We start from the raw sequence: 17,355 nt of genomic DNA, 5'->3' as shown, positions 1-17,355 counted from the left end.
AAAGAGAGAAGGAAAAGGAGAGAGAGGAAGGAGAGAGGAGGCGGGGGAGGGGAGGGAAGGAAAATTATTCTGTTTTTCTGAAGAACAGAAGAAGGGCACTATATTAGGCAGAGTTAGGCAGATGTTAGGAAAGACTGTGAGGGTTGTATAATCCTGGAATTATCACCCTGAACAGGCGTCTCCGGCACAACTGGCTTATAGGTTACTGGCTTGTGGGCTACTAGAAGGCTGGGTCAGAGACATCTTCTAAAGCTGCTTACAGGAGGCGTGTTCTCAGGGTTTTACTCAAGGCTCAGCAACGCTGAGCAGTCCTTCTTTCTTACATGGGTCCAGCAGGACATTTTCCTAAAGGCTCTGAGTCCTGAGAGAGCACAAAGACCATCGAGAAAGACGGTTTGCTGAGGCCTCATGTTTTAGGCCGTAATAAGTCACTGAGGCCTCCCTCTGAGTGAATTTCCAGTCTTCTCCTGCGATCAAGTCGAACTTGACTTACTTCTGGATTTGGCTCTGTGCCTGTGGGCTGCTCACTCTAGATATCCGGATAGGGCAGCATGAGCCTGGCCAGACTCCAGGAGGCGGAGGTGGAGGTTGGGCTAGCAGCTTCTTCTCCGTCCTGAGAGGGTTGTGTTAATATCCACCCACCATTTCCAACTAAATTGTATAGGATTGTTTCGCTAAGCTGCTCCCATATCCCCTCACTTGCAATGAGAGTGAAGGAAATATAAAGTAAATTACATTTTCTGTATTGCTGAGCAAGTGTGTTTGATGCATTTTCAGATTCTTTACGGTTACCTCTCTGCACATTGGAGGAGAAATAGACAACAATGCTTTCCAAAGACTGACTCTTTTCTCTTAGTTTTCGTCTGGTCTGAATTTGTCCTTCATTTTCAAATGCAGTTTTGCATGCCTTCCCACTGCCTTCCAAACGTCACCAGCAGCAGTTAGAAGACGCAGCGAATGATCTCACAGTCTAGACCACAGAGAGGGATGAGGGGGGGCCAAGGTGCCCTGAAAGGTCTCAAAGTTTGGTGAAAAATCAACTTGCAAAAGGCAGATTCAAAGGAGAAATGGCATACACATTTATGTAGTATGTATACATGGGAGCCTTCAGAATGAAGACCAAAAAACAGGGAACAGTGTCTTTTTTTTTTTTTTTTTTTTTCTGAAACAGAGTCTTGCTCTGTCACCCAGGCTGGAGTGCAGTGGCACGATCTCAGCTCCCTGCAAGCTCCACCTCCCAGGTTCACGCCATTCTCCTGCCTCAGCCTCCTGAGTAGCTGGGACTACAGGCGCACGCCGCCACTCCCAGCTATTTTTATTTTTATTTTTTATTTTTTGTATTTTTAGTAGAGACGGGGTCTCATCGTGTTAGCCAGGATGGTCTCGATCTCCTTACCTCGTAATCTGCCCGCCTCGGCCTCCCAAAGTGCTGGGATTACAGGTGTGAGCCACTACGCCTGGCCAATAGTGTCCATTTTTATGCTTAGTTTCAACATAGTATGAACAGCCATGTAGAAATATGATTGGATAAAGAGGAAATGATCTAACGCTAATAGAGTGAGTGGGGAAACCTAGCAAGGCCTGTCTGTCTAGATTTATTTTGAGAAATGATGTCTTTGAGTTGAAGCTAAAGGGGAAAGCATGTATCATCCACATGGTCTCTTATATGCTGGTGAAATGGACTGAAAGCAATGCATTAAACACAAGGGCTTTTCTGTGGGTGCATGAGATGTGACCCTGTTCTATGCTGGAGTAGAATGAGAGAGGGTGGGCCTCTCTGAGTATACATTCCTGCCTTCCTGGCCTCTGTGCTGTCCTTCCTTCCGGGTGCGGGGCAGTACCCTTTCTGGAACGGGGGTCTGATGACCTACAGTCAAATAAGGTAGGTCAGATAATTTCTTCATGGTCAGTTTTTTTTACATAGAATGACAGAGGGAAAGTTAGAGTAATATTTTTAGGTTTTATGGCTGGCTTTGGAGAACAGCAGTTCTGGTTTCTGTGACCTGCCTTGGGGAAGAGGGATTCTAGTTTTGATGGCTAACTCCGGGGAAGCTGTAGGGGCCAGAAACAGGAAGGCAGGAGAAGGTCAGAGAAAAACATTTGCTTCTGAGGCGACTTCTCAGGCCTTCCTTTTGGATTGGTCTCTGAGCCCCAAGAGTTGCACACTGGAGTCGTGCTTTGGGTTCGCTCTGTGCTACCACTAACTAGTAATACTTTGGTAAGTCATTTGCTCCTCAGAGCCTTAGTTTTTTCACCTGTCAAATAGGTGAAATGATAATTACTCACAGGGTGCTGTGGAAGTTAAATGAGAAAACTGAACAAAATGGGCACTGACTTAATGTTGGTTGAATGAATACATTTGCAGATGAGTGAACCTTGAGTGTGGTTTAGCGCCAGAACCAGGAAAAGTCCTCATGAACTTCTTTCTGATTGCCACATGGTTTCTTCACACAGGTGGATTTTGGTTAAGAGACCAGTCATCTGATTTCTTAATGGAAATGTTTTCTGACCTCTGAGAAAGTTCTGCACATATTAATGTGTGTATGCAATGAGTGTGTGTTTGTGTGTGTGTGTGTGTATGCGTGTGTGTGTGTGTGTGTGTTTTCCAGAACGGTGTTTTGGGTCATCCAAACAGTTTCTATTTGGAGAACAGATCACCAAATACTAGTCGTCTTCAGAGAAACATATATTTCAAGCAATGCAAATTGGGACTGTTTTGTGGTTATGCATTTATAGCACCATACTATATACCATAACCAATGTTTTCTGTTATAGTACATCATGGTACCTCCAAAAGAATTAATGAGTAGGGAGCTGAAAAGGCATAGAGCAAGAAGTAGTGTCAGATGTGGTGTTTTAGGGCAGTTTGGGGAGATGAGATTAGAAATGGGTGGCTTAATCCTTAGATGCATAAAACAGTTTGTATTTTTCAAAGTCCTCTCACTTGTATCATTTCATTTGATTCTAACAATGTCTCTTGGACATTTAAATCAATCATTGTCTCCATTCTGTAGATTGTAAAACACAGACCCAGTTCCTTAGGTAAGTTGTGTAGCCAAGGCAGAATGAAAAGCCCGGGAGTCTGCCTGCAGGGTTCTGTTTCGCTAACTGGCCTCCCAGCTTCCATTTCTTCCTTCGGAATCATCTCCACACAGCCGCAAGAGTGACCCTTTAAAATGTAAATCAGATCGTCTGGGTGTGGTGGCTCACGCCTGTAATCCCAGCACGTTGGGAGGCTGAGGCAGGTGGATCATGAGGTCAGGAGTTCAAGACCAGCCTGGACAACTTAGTGAAACCCTGTCTCTACTAAAAATACAAAAAAATTAGCCAGGTGTGGTGGTAGGCGCCTGTAACCCCAGCTACTCGGGAAGCTGAGGCAGATAATTGCTTGAACCCAGGAGGCAGAGGTTGCAGTGAGCTGAGATCGCGCCACTGCACTCCAGCCTGGGTGACAGAGCGAGACTCCATTTCAAAAACAAAAGTAAATCAGATCATGTCAGTCTCCTGAAGAAAACCTTCCCGCGGCTCCCTGTTGCAATTCTGATCAAGCCCACATCCTTGCAAGGCTTACGGGTCCCTGGGTGAGCTGGCCTCTGGCCCTCTCTCCCCTTCCTCATCTTCCATTCTGCCTCTTGCTGTCCCCAAATATGCCAAGTGCTTTCCTGCCTCAGGCCTTTCGCATGTGCTCTTTCCTTTGCCTGGGATGCTCCTCCCTCAGGACCCACAGATCACAGGCGTCTTCTCATTATGACACCATGCCTATATGCTTTATAAAATTAATCAGGGAAGAAGCAGGTGGGGGGCAGAGGGAATGAAAATAAGCCCAGCTTGCAGCACACTCAACATTCATCGTGAGGCCAGCCTGCTCTCTGAACTGCTTCCTCAGAGCAGTTTGGTGCCTATTGTCCTAGAATCACATAGACCCTAGATTGTAGTTCCCCTTAACTGCTCTATAGGTAACATTTTTGAACATTACAAAATATTAGGTTTTCCTTTGAGATATTCCTTCAGGTCCTGCATACCAGCGACACTAATGGCAGCTGGTCTGAAGGACCCCATGAGAAGTGGACTCACCAAAGGATGTGGTTTCCACATCCTGATGATTTCATCCGCCTTATCCCAACCAATCAACCCCAAATTTCCAGCCCCCTGCCTCCTGTAATTCCCTTAAAATCCCCAGTCCAGAACTCCTTAGGGAGATGAGTTTGAGGGTTTCCTCCCATCTCTCTCCTCCCCTCCCCTCCTTCTGTCTCTCTCTCTCTCTCTTTCTCTTTCTTTCTTTCTCTCTCTTTTTTTTTGACAGAGTCTCGCTCTGTCACCTAGGCCGGAGTGCAATGGCATGATCTCGGCTCACTGCAACCTCCACCTCCTGAGTTCAAGTGATTCTCCTGCCTCAGCCTCCTGAGTAGCTGGGATTACAGGCATGCATCACCACACCTGGCTAATTTTTTGTATCTTTAGTATAGATGGGGGTTTCACCCGGTTGGCCAGGCTGGTCTTGAACTCCTGACCTTGTGACCTGCCTGCCTTGACCTCCCAAAGTGCTGGGATTACAGGCGTGAGTCATTGCACCTGGCCTCCTCCCATCTCCTTTCTTGGCTGCTCTGTGAGCATTAAACTCTTTCTCTGCTGCAAACACTTCTGTCTCAATGTAATTGGTCTGATACTGTTCAGCGGGAATATGATCTTGTTAATCTTTTAACAGTCATTTGGGTTTTAGTTCAAGTGTCACCTCCTCAGAAAGGCATTCCTTGACAGTTCTATCTAACAGAGCTTAGTTACTGCTATAGCAGAGCTTTCCAGCCAGTGCACCTTGGTACATCGGCGTGTTGTTGGTGGGAAAAAGATGCTGCCATAGTAACCTCTTCACCCTAAGGAAGGCTTGGGGTAGCTGCTACCCACAGCCTATCTCTTTACTCCAGCACTCTGTGGACATTATCAATATTGATTGATTGAGATGGAGTCTTGCTCTGTCGCCCAGGCTGGAGTGCAGTGGCACAATCTCGGCTCACCACAGCCTCTGTCTCCCAGGTTCAAGCAATTATCTTGTCTCAGCCTCCTGAGTAGCTGAAATTACAGCTACATACCACCACACCCACCTAATTTTCATATTTTTGGTAGAGATGGGGTTTCACCATGTTGGTCAGGCTGGTCTCGAACTCCTGACCTTAGGTGATCCTCATGCCTCAGCCTCCCAAAGTGCTAGGGTTACAGGTGTGAGCCACTGCACCTGGCCCACTATCAATTTGTATGCATATTATTATGTGAACATGTTTGAGAATCACTGAAGATATCATCCTATATTACTTTTATCATAGCATTGGTGACTATCTGAAAGTAACCAATTGTTTTGCTTGTTTATTTCACTTCCCTTCACTGAATGAAACAGACTTTATCTAATTTGTTTATCCTTTGTTTAAAGGATTGAGTGTTTTAAAACAGCACCTGCCACATAATAAGTGCTTAATATTTATTTGTTAAAACATTGAGCCACCTGTATTGTCAAAAGAGCAATGGCAGGGTTAGGAAACTGTGTTAGAACTTGAGGTGAAATTCAAGTGTTGAGTGGGGGACATCATCCTACAGCTGTTGGCAGGACACTTTAAACTTGAATTATTTTAAGGATTTAAGCTGCTACTAGAAGCCCAGAAATAGAATAAATGCAGTAACGTCACATTATTCTCCAAAAGAACAAACTCATAGCAAGATCAGCAGATTTGACTGTAAGCTAAGTCTGAGGCTGTGCAAGTTTCTGCCAAAATCAGTATTTGTAAATTAATAATATTTATTTAATATTTAATATTAAAACCAAACTGCAGAAATTTAGTGAGATAATAACTTTCATCCTTTGGGGAATGTAATAAAGCCAAGCTATACAAATAAGCTTCTTTTTTATTGTGAGTTCCTGCTTCCCATACATTTCAGCTTTTAGTCGGTACGTAGGTGAATGAAGGTCAAACCTTATGGCATGAATGACCAGAACTGCTGCAGCTGTAGTTCTGATAGCAAACTGCTAGTTTTCTCTTCTCCAGGAGAAACACAGAGGTGCAAAAGGAGTTGCCATTCTGTGTAAAAGGTAAAGCTGTGCTAATAATAGCAATTAGAATTTCGTCGGGTGAGTTTTATCTTCATGAGTTTTATCCTCGCAATGCACACACACACACAAAGTTTTATCCTCACAGTGTACACACACACACAAAGTTCGCTTAGAGAGTCTTTTTTCTCCCTCCCTCCTGCATTTTTTTTTTTTTTATGACCCACCCGCCCATTTCTTTTTTTTTTTTCTTTTTTTTTGAGAGGGAGTCTTGCTCTTGTTACCCAGGCTGAAGTCCAACGGCATGATATCAACTCACGGCAACCTCCGCCTCCCGGGTTCAAGCAATTCTCCTGTCTCATGGAGTCTCGCTCTGTCGCCCAGGCTGGAGTGCAATGGTGTGATCTTAGCTCACTGCAACCTCCGCCTTCTGGGTTCAAGTGATTCTCCTGCCTCAGCCTCCAGAGTAGCTGGGATTACAAGCACCTGCCACCACACACCACACTCAGGTCATTTTTGTATTTTTAGTAGACACAAGGTTTCCCCATCTTGGCCAGGCTGGTCTCGAACTCCTGACCTCAGGTGATCTGCCTGCCTAGGCCTCCTAAAGTGCAGGGATTACAGGCATGAGCCACTGCACCCAGCCAACCACCCGCCCATTTCTTAACTCACACAACACACACCTGGGTCTTGGACAGCATAGCTCTTTTTCATGTAAGGAACAAACACCATCTCTATTGCCAAGTTGGTAGGAAGTATTCTTACAGTGGTTTCTGTGACAGGACTTCAGATAGAATCATTAGCTGGGGTTGCTGGGTAGCCACAGATCCTGGTTCAAGTGCTGATCGAGTTCCAAGTCTATCTGTACCTCAATCAGGCACTGTGTGTTGGGGAATGCTTTCTACTCCATCACTGTTCTTTTCATTTTTCAATATTGATTTCTTAGAGATAGGTTTCAGTATTCCGGAGCCATTACCCATGGTAGCAAAGAACAATCTTAAGCTGTGTCTGCCTGAGGTCTCTATAGTTGGTTTCATAGTGAAACATTCAGTCAACCAACCTCAGTCTTTAGACGCGGGAACTAAACAACTGACTTTACTGACTTGGCTCCATTGAAGATCTTAAATTTTGCCTGAATCAACCTGACAATTTTAGACAGAGCAGCTTTTGCCTGCACTGTAAGTCAAGAAGAGGGGAAAAGAAATTGAGCAATTAGACTGTGTAGCAGGTTTACCTGTAAGAAAGTTCGCTTGAGTTTTGTTTCAATTGAAATGAAAACTTTCCTTTCCAGGCTTTTAAACTGCTAATGCCAGAGGCTAGTTTGGGTGACAGCGTGGTTTGATACGTACTCTGTGACTGCAGTTCGAGGTTTTTCTTCACCTTGAACTCCCTCTTGAGGCAGGTGGTCACCTTCCTGTTCTGCTAATAAGTGATCCTCATTTCTGCCACTGTGACTTTGCCTACCCTGAGCCTGTCTTCTTTTGCCCTACACATCACACACATCGAGGGGGTCCTATGAATGCCAAAGTGAATGATCACAGTCTCTTGGTTAGATGAGATGTCAGCTTTTGGTTAAAACGGACGTCTTTTAAATAATTTTCTATTGCTTACTGCAAGAGTTTTTAAATTAGAAGACCAGCTTTCTGAAATTTGCCTAAGGATAAGAATAGCTATTGAACGTGATCCTAGGAGAATAGGGAGTGAGGGAAGGGGGCTCAGGATGCTACAAATATTCCAGAGGGTTCTTATATCTGGCAAGTTTGTCACACTGAGTTGTACTGGGATTTGTGGGAGAGAATGCGTTAAGTGTGAGTCAAGTCCTTCGATGTCTAGCTGGTGAAACGGTGTACAGGTCATTGGTTCCTTCAGTTTCTCTGGGCTGAGCCATTTAAACCAGTTCTCAGGCTTGGGTTGGCCATCAGTCCAGAAGCAGAGATTTTACATCAAGGTACCTTGAAGCTAATGATCTACCTTAATATTACAGAGGAGGAAACTGAGTTTTCATTAGGTACTTTATAAAGTGTGAGGGGAAGAATCAAAATTACAGCCCAGATCACCCAACTCAGGGCTGTTTGCACAGGCCGGTCTGGTCAAACAAGGCCAGGTGCCCTGAAGAGCTCTACCAGTGGAGTTTAATGATCTGCTGACACTGTCTTGAAATTCCTTACCATTTTATCTTTGAATGTGTGTTTTGTAAGTGCACTCTGATGGGACAGTGAAACGTTAACCAAGGACAGATGCATAATATGCATGTCCACTGTTGTATGCCACTATGTGAGCACATAGCATTTGTAATACTGTGCGAGCATAGAACCCCAATTGACTTATGCGGCATGGCGGTTCATGAGACTCAAAGTGAGTACAAGGTAAATAGTTTCCACCTAAAGTCGAATAACATGCCAGAACTTAGAGAAATCACACTTCTGTTCTGAGTGGAGTTTGAAGACTTCAACCTGAGAGCACAGACTCAGTAGAGGCTAAAACTATGTGCTGAAGTAGGTTAAATGAGGCACAGTGTACATATGACATTTTCTAACAGGGGGATACGTGTAGCACAGAAGGTGGGTGGTGGAACCACAGCTATGTTCTTGTGATTCTGATCGGTGCTCAGTGACTATATACATAAAATAAGGTAACTATGTGGTTGAGTGGGTAGGGAGAAAGTTAATGATTGTGTAGGCATTTTAGGGTCTGGTGGAGGGTGATTGATTTCATCCAGTCTTTGTTCTACGTCTGATAAACAGGATTACAACCAGTATCTGCCAGTGAAATAGTTAATAAACTCCAATTACATTGCCGATTGCTGGGGGTTCGGCCAAGCTCTGATTGCTTGTCTCACAGAAAGTCACTGAGACACTGAGTCTCCTTCCTTCCTTCCTTCCTTCCTTCCTTCCTTCCTTCCTTCCTTCCTTATAACTACCTCCCTCCCTCCTACCTATGTCCCTTCTTCACTACCTCTCTCTTGGTCTTCACTCACTCACTCACTACATCCAAAATCCATCCCTGCATGACTTCCTTCCTTCCTCCTCCTTCATTCCTCCTTTTCTCCTTCTTTTTTTCTTTTCCCTCCTTTCTTTCCCTTTTTTCTCTTTTCTTTCTTCTTCTCATTCTTTTCTTTCGTTCTTCTTTCTTTCTTTTCTTTTCTTTCTTTCTCTTTCTTCTTTCTTTCTCTTCTCTTTCTTTCTTTCTTTTTCTTTCTTTCCGTTATTTCTTTCTTTCTTTCTTTCTTCTTTCTTCTTCTTCTCTCTTTCTCTGTTTTTCTTTTCTTTTCTTTAATGAGATCTCATTCTGTCACCCAGGCTGGAGTGCAGTGGTGCAATTGTAGCTCACTGTGGCCTTGAACTCCTGAACTCAAGCTGTCCTCCTGCCTTGGCCTCCCAAATGACTAAGATTACAGACAAGAGCCACAGTGTCTGGCCATATTTCCAGGGAAGAAAGGCTTTAATGCAAGTGACATCAGCTAGGAGATGGAGATAAATCTCAGATCTGTCTACTTGACTAAAATTAGGGGTTTGTAGAATGAGGAAGGAATGTAACTATGTAGGGGAAACAGGAATTAGGGAGAGATAAGGAAGAGGAGTTGGTCAATGGGAAGCAGGTAGTCAGTTATGCCATCGTGATGGGTGTGAGGTCTGGCATCCCATTGTCTGGATGTGGTGAGCTGGTAAGTTTCAGTTCTTTGATACCATCTGGAAGGCCTGATGGTCAGTGTCCTATGAAAGGAGCTCAGATAAGACAAGTGTAACTTTCAAGCTTTCTAGGATGGGGTCAATTTCTATTTGTATTCAAAAAACCATAAATATTAGTTCTATGAAAAAATGGGCTGGTTTCAGTTATACAGGCAAGAGGTTAGTATTAGTTTGTAGGCCTAGGTTTTATTACTCATGTGCCCAACTGAAGCCATCTTGGGCCACTGTTTAAACTTTTACTTTTGAATTTTCCTTTTTTTCTGACAGTGTGAAGGTCCATGACTCAGTGTCCCAAAAAGCCACATTTTCTGGTTGGGCCAGAATTTACTTCCAATGTAGAAAGGAAATTGAGTTTTAAGAAACAAGCATGATGAGGGAGCCCCATCATGTTCTTACTTGCTTGTGTTATTTCACAGTGTTAGTCAAACACTTTTGCTGAAAATGGGGACATGGAAGGAAAAGGAAATGTACAGAAACCCACTGTTCCTTTTCCTTTTAGTTCTTCCTTAACCATCAGTAAGTTGAAGATAGAGTGCATTGGTAGAATATGTGCATGATCAGTAGGTGGAAAAGAGACAGCTGAGTTGGCTTTGTGCAGCATTACCATCATCCTGGTAAGACAAAATACCTATGTATGTATAAGCCATAAAATAGAAATTGGGTAATTTCTGTGATTCTGCCTTAATTAAATGCTCTTGTGTTCCCACATAAAACTGGCATTCTATAAAGGTGAATAGTAAAATCTTCTGTTTAATTTGAAATTTCAATTTTGTTCTACTTACAACAAAATTCAATTGCAAAGAAAAAGCATCATGACAAGTGAGAGAGACTGTGGAAGGAAAGGGAAAGCCTTTTATTTTAGCACCTTTAACAGCACTTTTGTCCTCCTTTTTGAACAGGGAGCCTGCTTTTTCATTTTGCCTTGGGTCCCACAAATTATGTGGCTGGCCCTGCTCCAGTGGTGTCTGCATTCTCAGCTTCCAGCAAAGTGCCTGTTGTCCCCTGGGAGTCGCAACAAGGGCAGTAGATGGAAAAGGAGGCAGGAAGAGTACCCCTCAGGCATAATGATGTCACCCTGGCTGCTCCAAGAAAAATCTGTGTAGCAGCTTTACCTTGGTCTCCATGGAAACCAGTCATGTATTAAAAATGCAAAGTTAAAGCATCTTTCTACTGGCTGTCCCTCTAGGAAGGAATCTCCTTTAACTAAAATATGGTAATACATGCAGCCTGCTACTGGCTCCTGCCAGACCTAAGGTGACATAGTTCTGTCCTTTAAAGCATAGGCTCCATGAGACAATTACCATTTCCCCCCCTCCTTCAAGTCCAGTGAACAAGAGAAGAGAAGAGCAGAACCAGACCATGGTATTCCAATGAGTTGTAGGCTTAGGACTTTTTTAAGACACAAAACATTGAGCTTTTCTGTGGCTTAGATTTCTGTTAGGTCGTAGCTTTTCATTTTCTTAGAACTGAAAGTCGAGACCTTTTAGAAGGGTTTGGTCTAAGTCCAACTTGGAAGACTGATGTCTTTCTCAAGACTGAGTTTACTTTGGGGAGAAGGTAGTAAGTTTCAATATTTCTACCTACCTGGAGCATCAGGGGTGTCTTCTGTGATCAAGGAAGGAAGCCATTCAGGGTAACAGCTGCAGACTTCTGCTTGGCCACTCTGATAGCTCTGGGAACACTGTGCACCTCTCTGGCTGTGATGGGGAAACTTTGCAAGTTGTTTCCCTAACAGCATCAGGGAGATGCTGCATCATGACCCCTTGCTCCCCCAAAGAAATCCTCAAAGAACCCATCTCCATGAATTCAATCAAGTTAGCCTCTAATTTTCAAGAGTGGAAATTACTTTACAGCAGGAGTGAAGGGCTCTCAAAATCATCCATAGTGATTTTTCTTTTTTCTTTTCTTTTTTGAGACATAGTCCCACTCTGTCGCCCAGGCTGGAGTGCCGTGGTGCTGTCTCAGCTCACTGCAAGCTCCGCCTCATGGGTTCACGCCATTCTCCTTCCTCAGCCTCCCCAGTAGCTGGGATTACAGGCGCCCGCCACCACGCCCGGCTAATTTTTTGTATGTTTAGTAGAGACGGGAATTTCACCGTAGTAGCCAGGATGGTCTCGATCTTCTGACCTCATGATCCATCTGCCTCAGCCTCCCAAAGTGCTGGAATTACAGGCGTGAGCCACTGCGCCCGGCCCATAGTGGTTTTTCTAACTACAGAACCCCTGTCCCTGAGATTTAGAGATCTTCCTTTACCCCAAATTCTCTTTATAGTAGAAATAAATTGAAGAGCAGCAATAGGTAGGGCTTTTTCATAAACTTTACTGTATGCTTACAGCATAAGCAATGTCATGCAAAAGAAAAAACACAATACCCCCTCCTTAGTCCTCCAAACAAGAACACTGCTTTGCTCTGCACCTGGGGAGCCATCTAACTGGAGCTCTGGCCAGATTGCCCACAAACTCACCTGTGCTGCCTCCTGGATGGGAAAAGAAACAAGCACACTAATGGTGCATTTCTGTGGAGAGGAGATAAGTGTCCTAATTAGGAAGGCTCTGAAAATGAGTGATTGAGGCATTATTTGATCTCATTTGGGGAGCACTAAAGCCTGAATGCATTAAGCAAGAGTGAATTAGAGTCAGAGGGTATGTTAGGCAGAAAGAAAAAAATGGAAAGTCTGTGGGGGAAGAAAATCCTTAATTGAGTTTTCTATTGAAATAACCAATAAATAGCTTGTTAGAAATAGGTCAAAGGAAAATATGTATTTATATATTCATTCCCCATTTTTGTTTCATGTCTGGCTTGCTGTCCAGAAAGCTTTAGTTCTGTGGTCTGTTACTATGAGGGCATTAATGTGAATAACAATGATTCTTGCAGATAATGACTGTAAACATGATAGAATTGTCTGAAGTCTAGTGTGCTGGGAAGTCAGGTTAATTTCTTTGCAGGGCTCTTAAATTGTTCTTTACAACCTTGCTGGAACATCAACTCATGGCAGAAGAATTCTAGGCTTTCCTGCCTTCCCTACCTCTTATATCCCAACAGATTTAAAAAACCTTTAAAAAATGTACTACCTTTTGTTCTTGCTTCTATTATCACAGTGGCATCGTGCAGTAGAAAAGGCGTGGGGAGCTTGGCACAGTGGCTTGCCCCTGTAGTTCCAGCTACTCAGAAGGCTAACGTGGGAGGATTGCTTGAGCCCAAGAGTTGGAGACCAGCCTAGGCAACATAGTGAGACCCTGTCTCTTAAAAAAAGCAAAGAAAAAAGCATGGGGATACTTTAAACAGGTCTGGGTGCAAAGTCCAGCTCTTTTGCATAGAAGCTATGTGATTTTAGAAAAGCTGTAACTTTCAGATTCATCAGCTATAAAGCAGGGATGATGGTTATACCTACCTGGAACTGTTTTTATACGATTTAAATGAAGTAATGTATATATAGGATGCAGAATGTGCATTATTCAAGAATAAATGTCTCAGATAATTATTCAAGGCAATAGTTCCTTGCGCTCTTGAAATCACTTACAATGCCTGGAACTTGTGAGTGTGTTTTCTTACATGGCAAAGGGACTTTGCAGAAGTGATTGTGGCAAAGGCCTTGAGATGGGTAGATTATTCTGGATGATTTGGCCTGCTCCAGTGTAATCACATGAGTCCTTAAAAGTGGAAAAAGAAGGCAGAAGAGAGGGTCAGAATGGTGAGAGGTCAGGACTCCACCCACCATTGTTGTGTCTGCAGATGGAGGAAGGGCACAGGAGCCAAGCATGCAGGTGGCTTTTGGGAGCTAGGAAAGGAAAGGAAATGGATTTCCCTGTTAGAGCACTCAGAAAGGAACATGTCCCTGCCTACACCCTAACTTTAGTGCAGTGAGATCCATGTCAAAATTTTAACTTTTAGAACTGTTGGGTAACGAATTTGTATTGTTTTAAGCTATTGCCTCTTCGGTCACTTGTTATACAGCAGCAATAGAAAATGAATACACTCACTTCAAGTATCATTCTCCCTCCAGCAACCAGAGGGGTCTTTCCAAAACCTTGAACAATTCATGTGCCTTTTCTGCTTGGAGCCCTTCAAATGCATCATTTTCACTCAGAGGACTCAGAGCACTGTGGGATCTGACTCTGCCATCTCTCTGGCCATAGCTCTGTACATCTTCCCCCTCTTTTGCTCCATGGCCATTCCTCAGACATGTCAAGCTGTTTCCTTACTGCAGGGTCTTTGGCTCAACTCAGGTTCCCTCTACTTGAAATGATCCACCTTCAGAGAGTTGGATGATGAGTACACACAATTAAAGAAGTTGGCCAGGCCTGGTAGCTCATGCCTGTAATCCCAACACTTTGGAAGGCCAAGGCAGGCAGATCACCTGTGGTCAGGGGTTTGAGACCAGCCTGGCCAACATGGCAAAACCCTGTCTCTACTAAAAATACAAAAATTAGCCAGGCGTAGTGGTGCGTACCAGTAATCCCAGCTACTCGGGAGGCTGTGGCAGGAAAATTGCTTGAACCCGGGAGGCGGAGGTTGCAGTGAGCCGAGATTGTGCCACTGTACTCCAGCCTGGGTGACAGAGTGAGAGACTCTGTCTCCAAAAAAAAATGAAGTTAATCCATGTGAACAATTTAAGACTACTAGCTTTAGCAAGTAACTGTCTTAATAACTATCTCAGCTCATCTGTGTGCCTCACTGCGACTTCCTGTCTCTGCTCAGCTTAGCACTGTCATTCTCCATCATTTATCACTTTTTCTACTCTATACTTGTCACTCTCTGATATGTTGAGTATTTATTGGCTAGTTTTTATTTTCTCCCCTAGTAGACTCTACACTGCATGAGAGCAGGAACTTTGTTTTGTTCACTGTTGAACTGTCAGCCCCTGGAAGACTGTGTGGCACCAGTAGGCTCCGAGTGTTTGAGAATGAATTCATTCCCATCAGGAATGCTGAAGAGGGTACATCTACAATGAATCTGAGGTTGAACTGAGACCTCTAAGATTATTTTCATCTCAAAGTTGAAGATGCTGCTTGTTTTTTCTTTTCTTTTCTTTTTTTTGAAACGGAGTTTGGCTCTGCCACCCAGGTTGGAGTGCAGTGGTGTGATCTTGGCTCACTGCAACCTCCACCTCCCGGGTTCAAGTGATTCTCATGCCTCAGTCTCTTGAGCAGCTGGGATTACAGGTGCCCGCCATGACACCCAGCTAATTTTTTTGTATTTTTACTAGAGACAGGATTTCACCATGTTGGCTAGGCTGCTCATGAACTCCTGACTTCAGATGATCCACCCGCCTTGGCTTCCCAAAGTGCTGGGGTTATAGGTATGAGCCACTGTGTCCAGCTATGTTGCTCATTTTCATAAAGCCAATAAGAGGTAGAACCAGCACTCGAATTTTGATTCTTTTTATTTAAGGCAAAGTTTTTCATAGGTACTTTCTCATATTCCTTCTAACTGATGCCATTCTCAGCAGGCCTCTCCCATGGGACTTCTTGGTTTCTCCATGTTTCTACCTCTTGGGAACATATCACACTTGCCTGAGTCCTTAGGTGCCCGCTTGGTGCCATGTGATAGTTAATACTCATGCCTTAATAAAACAATGACATACATTTAGGAAGCATGAGGCGCTTGAATGGAGGTCGAAAGGTACATGGCCTCAGAACACCTCAAAAGGTACAAAATGTTGACCATGAGATGAGGCTGGCAGGAGGGAACAGCTTGAAAGGAGTCTCTCCATATTGTATCACATAAAGAGTGGTCATCTGAAGCTCCTGACACTTGAGCTGTGATTTGTCAGTGGTTCTGTAGAAACTGCAAAATGTAGGATATGCCTATTTGAGATTGAAGTCCTACAGTGGTATAGGCCATTGATAGTGGTATAGGCCATTGATAGTCATCTTATTGGGAGATATTTGTCCCTGGATCTTGGTGGCATTTTGCTGGCACATGCAGACTTTGTGTACACAGAAACACTAGATCAAGTATTTTGAATAAACTGACTTGCTGAGTCTTTTTTGTGTTGCTTTATATAAAGGAATACCGGGAGCTGGATAATGTATGAAGAAAAGAGATTTACTTGACTCATAGTTCTGTAGGCTGTATGAGAAGCATAGCCCCAGCATCTGCTTCTTGTCAGGGCTTCAAACTGCTTCTACTCATGGTAGAAGGCAAAGAGAAGCCAGGATGTCACATGGCAAGAGAGGGAGCAAGAGAGTAAGAAAGCGCTAGTCTCTTTTTAATGATCAGTTCTTGCAGTAGCTAATAGAGCAAGAGATCACTAAATATGGTGATGATCATCAAGCCTTTCACGAGTGATCTGCCTCTATGATGCAACAGCTCCCAGAAGACCCCACCTCCAAATTTGGGGATCAAATTTCAACATGAGGTTTGGAGGGAACAAATATCCAAACTATATCCCTGACTATTCAGGCTATTGACAGATTTTTTAAAATAAAATGAATGATGGTTTATCTGATTGGATTAAGAAAACCAAGGCTGGGTGTGGTGACTCACACCTGTAATCCGACAATCTGACCACTTTGGGAGGCTGAGGCAGGAGGATTGCTTGAGGCCAGGAGTTTAATACCAGCCTGGGCAACACAGGGAGACTCCTATCTCTACAAAAAGGAGGAGGAGTAAGAGGAGGAGGAAGGGGAGGCAAAGAAGGATAGGAGGAGTGGGAGGAGAAGAAGAAGAGGAGGAGGGGGAGAAGGAGAGGAGGAGGAAGGGGAAGGAAGGAGGGAAAGGGGATGGGGGATGGGGGAGGGAGCTAGGAGGAGGAGAAAAAAGGAAGAAGAAGCAATGAAAAAAGAAAATCAACTGGTTGTCTGAAATGTCAGTCGGCATTTTGGTGCAGATAATAAACATCCCTTCTTAAAATACTTTCTTTCTTTTTATTGTGGTAAAATATACATAACATTTACCACTTTAAAAGTTTTTAATAATGCTCCTAATAATTCAGGAGCATTAAGTACATCTACAATGTTGTGCAACCACCACCACTATTCATTTCCAGAACTTGTTTATCATTTGAAACAGAAACTCTGTACCCATTAAGAAAAACTGCCCATGACCCCGTCCTTCCAGCTCCTGGTAACCATCATTCTACTTTGTGTCTCTATGAATTTTCCTCTTCTAGGTACTCTGTAACATGGGAATCATGCAGTATGGGTCCTATTGTGTCTGGCTTACCTCACTTAATACGCTGTTTTCAGGTTCATTTATAGTGTAGCATGTATCTGGATTTCATTCATTTTAAAGACTGAATAATTTTCCATTGTATGTAGAAATCACATTCTGTTATCCACTCACCTGTTAATGAACATTTGGATTTCCACCTATTTGGTATTGCGAGTAACATTGCTATGAACATTACTGTGCAAGTATCTGTTTGAGCCACTGCTTTCAGTTCTTTTGGGTGTATACCTAGAAGTGGAATTGCTGGATCATACAGTCTAACTTAATTCTTTGTGAAACTTTTAAGGAACTGCCAGTTTTCCACAGCATCTGCACCACTTTCTACCTTTCTACTCCCAACAGCAACACACGAGTGTTCCAGTTTCACCACATCCTTGCAAGCACTTGTCTTTTTTTTTTTTTTTTTTTTTTTTTTTTTTTAGGATAATAGTCATCCTTATGTGTCTGAAATGGTACTTC

This window comes from Rhinopithecus roxellana, chromosome 8 (genome assembly GCF_007565055.1).
Source record: "Rhinopithecus roxellana isolate Shanxi Qingling chromosome 8, ASM756505v1, whole genome shotgun sequence".
NCBI classification, from domain to species: domain Eukaryota; kingdom Metazoa; phylum Chordata; class Mammalia; order Primates; family Cercopithecidae; genus Rhinopithecus; species Rhinopithecus roxellana.
This window is presented reverse-complemented; position numbering follows the sequence as displayed.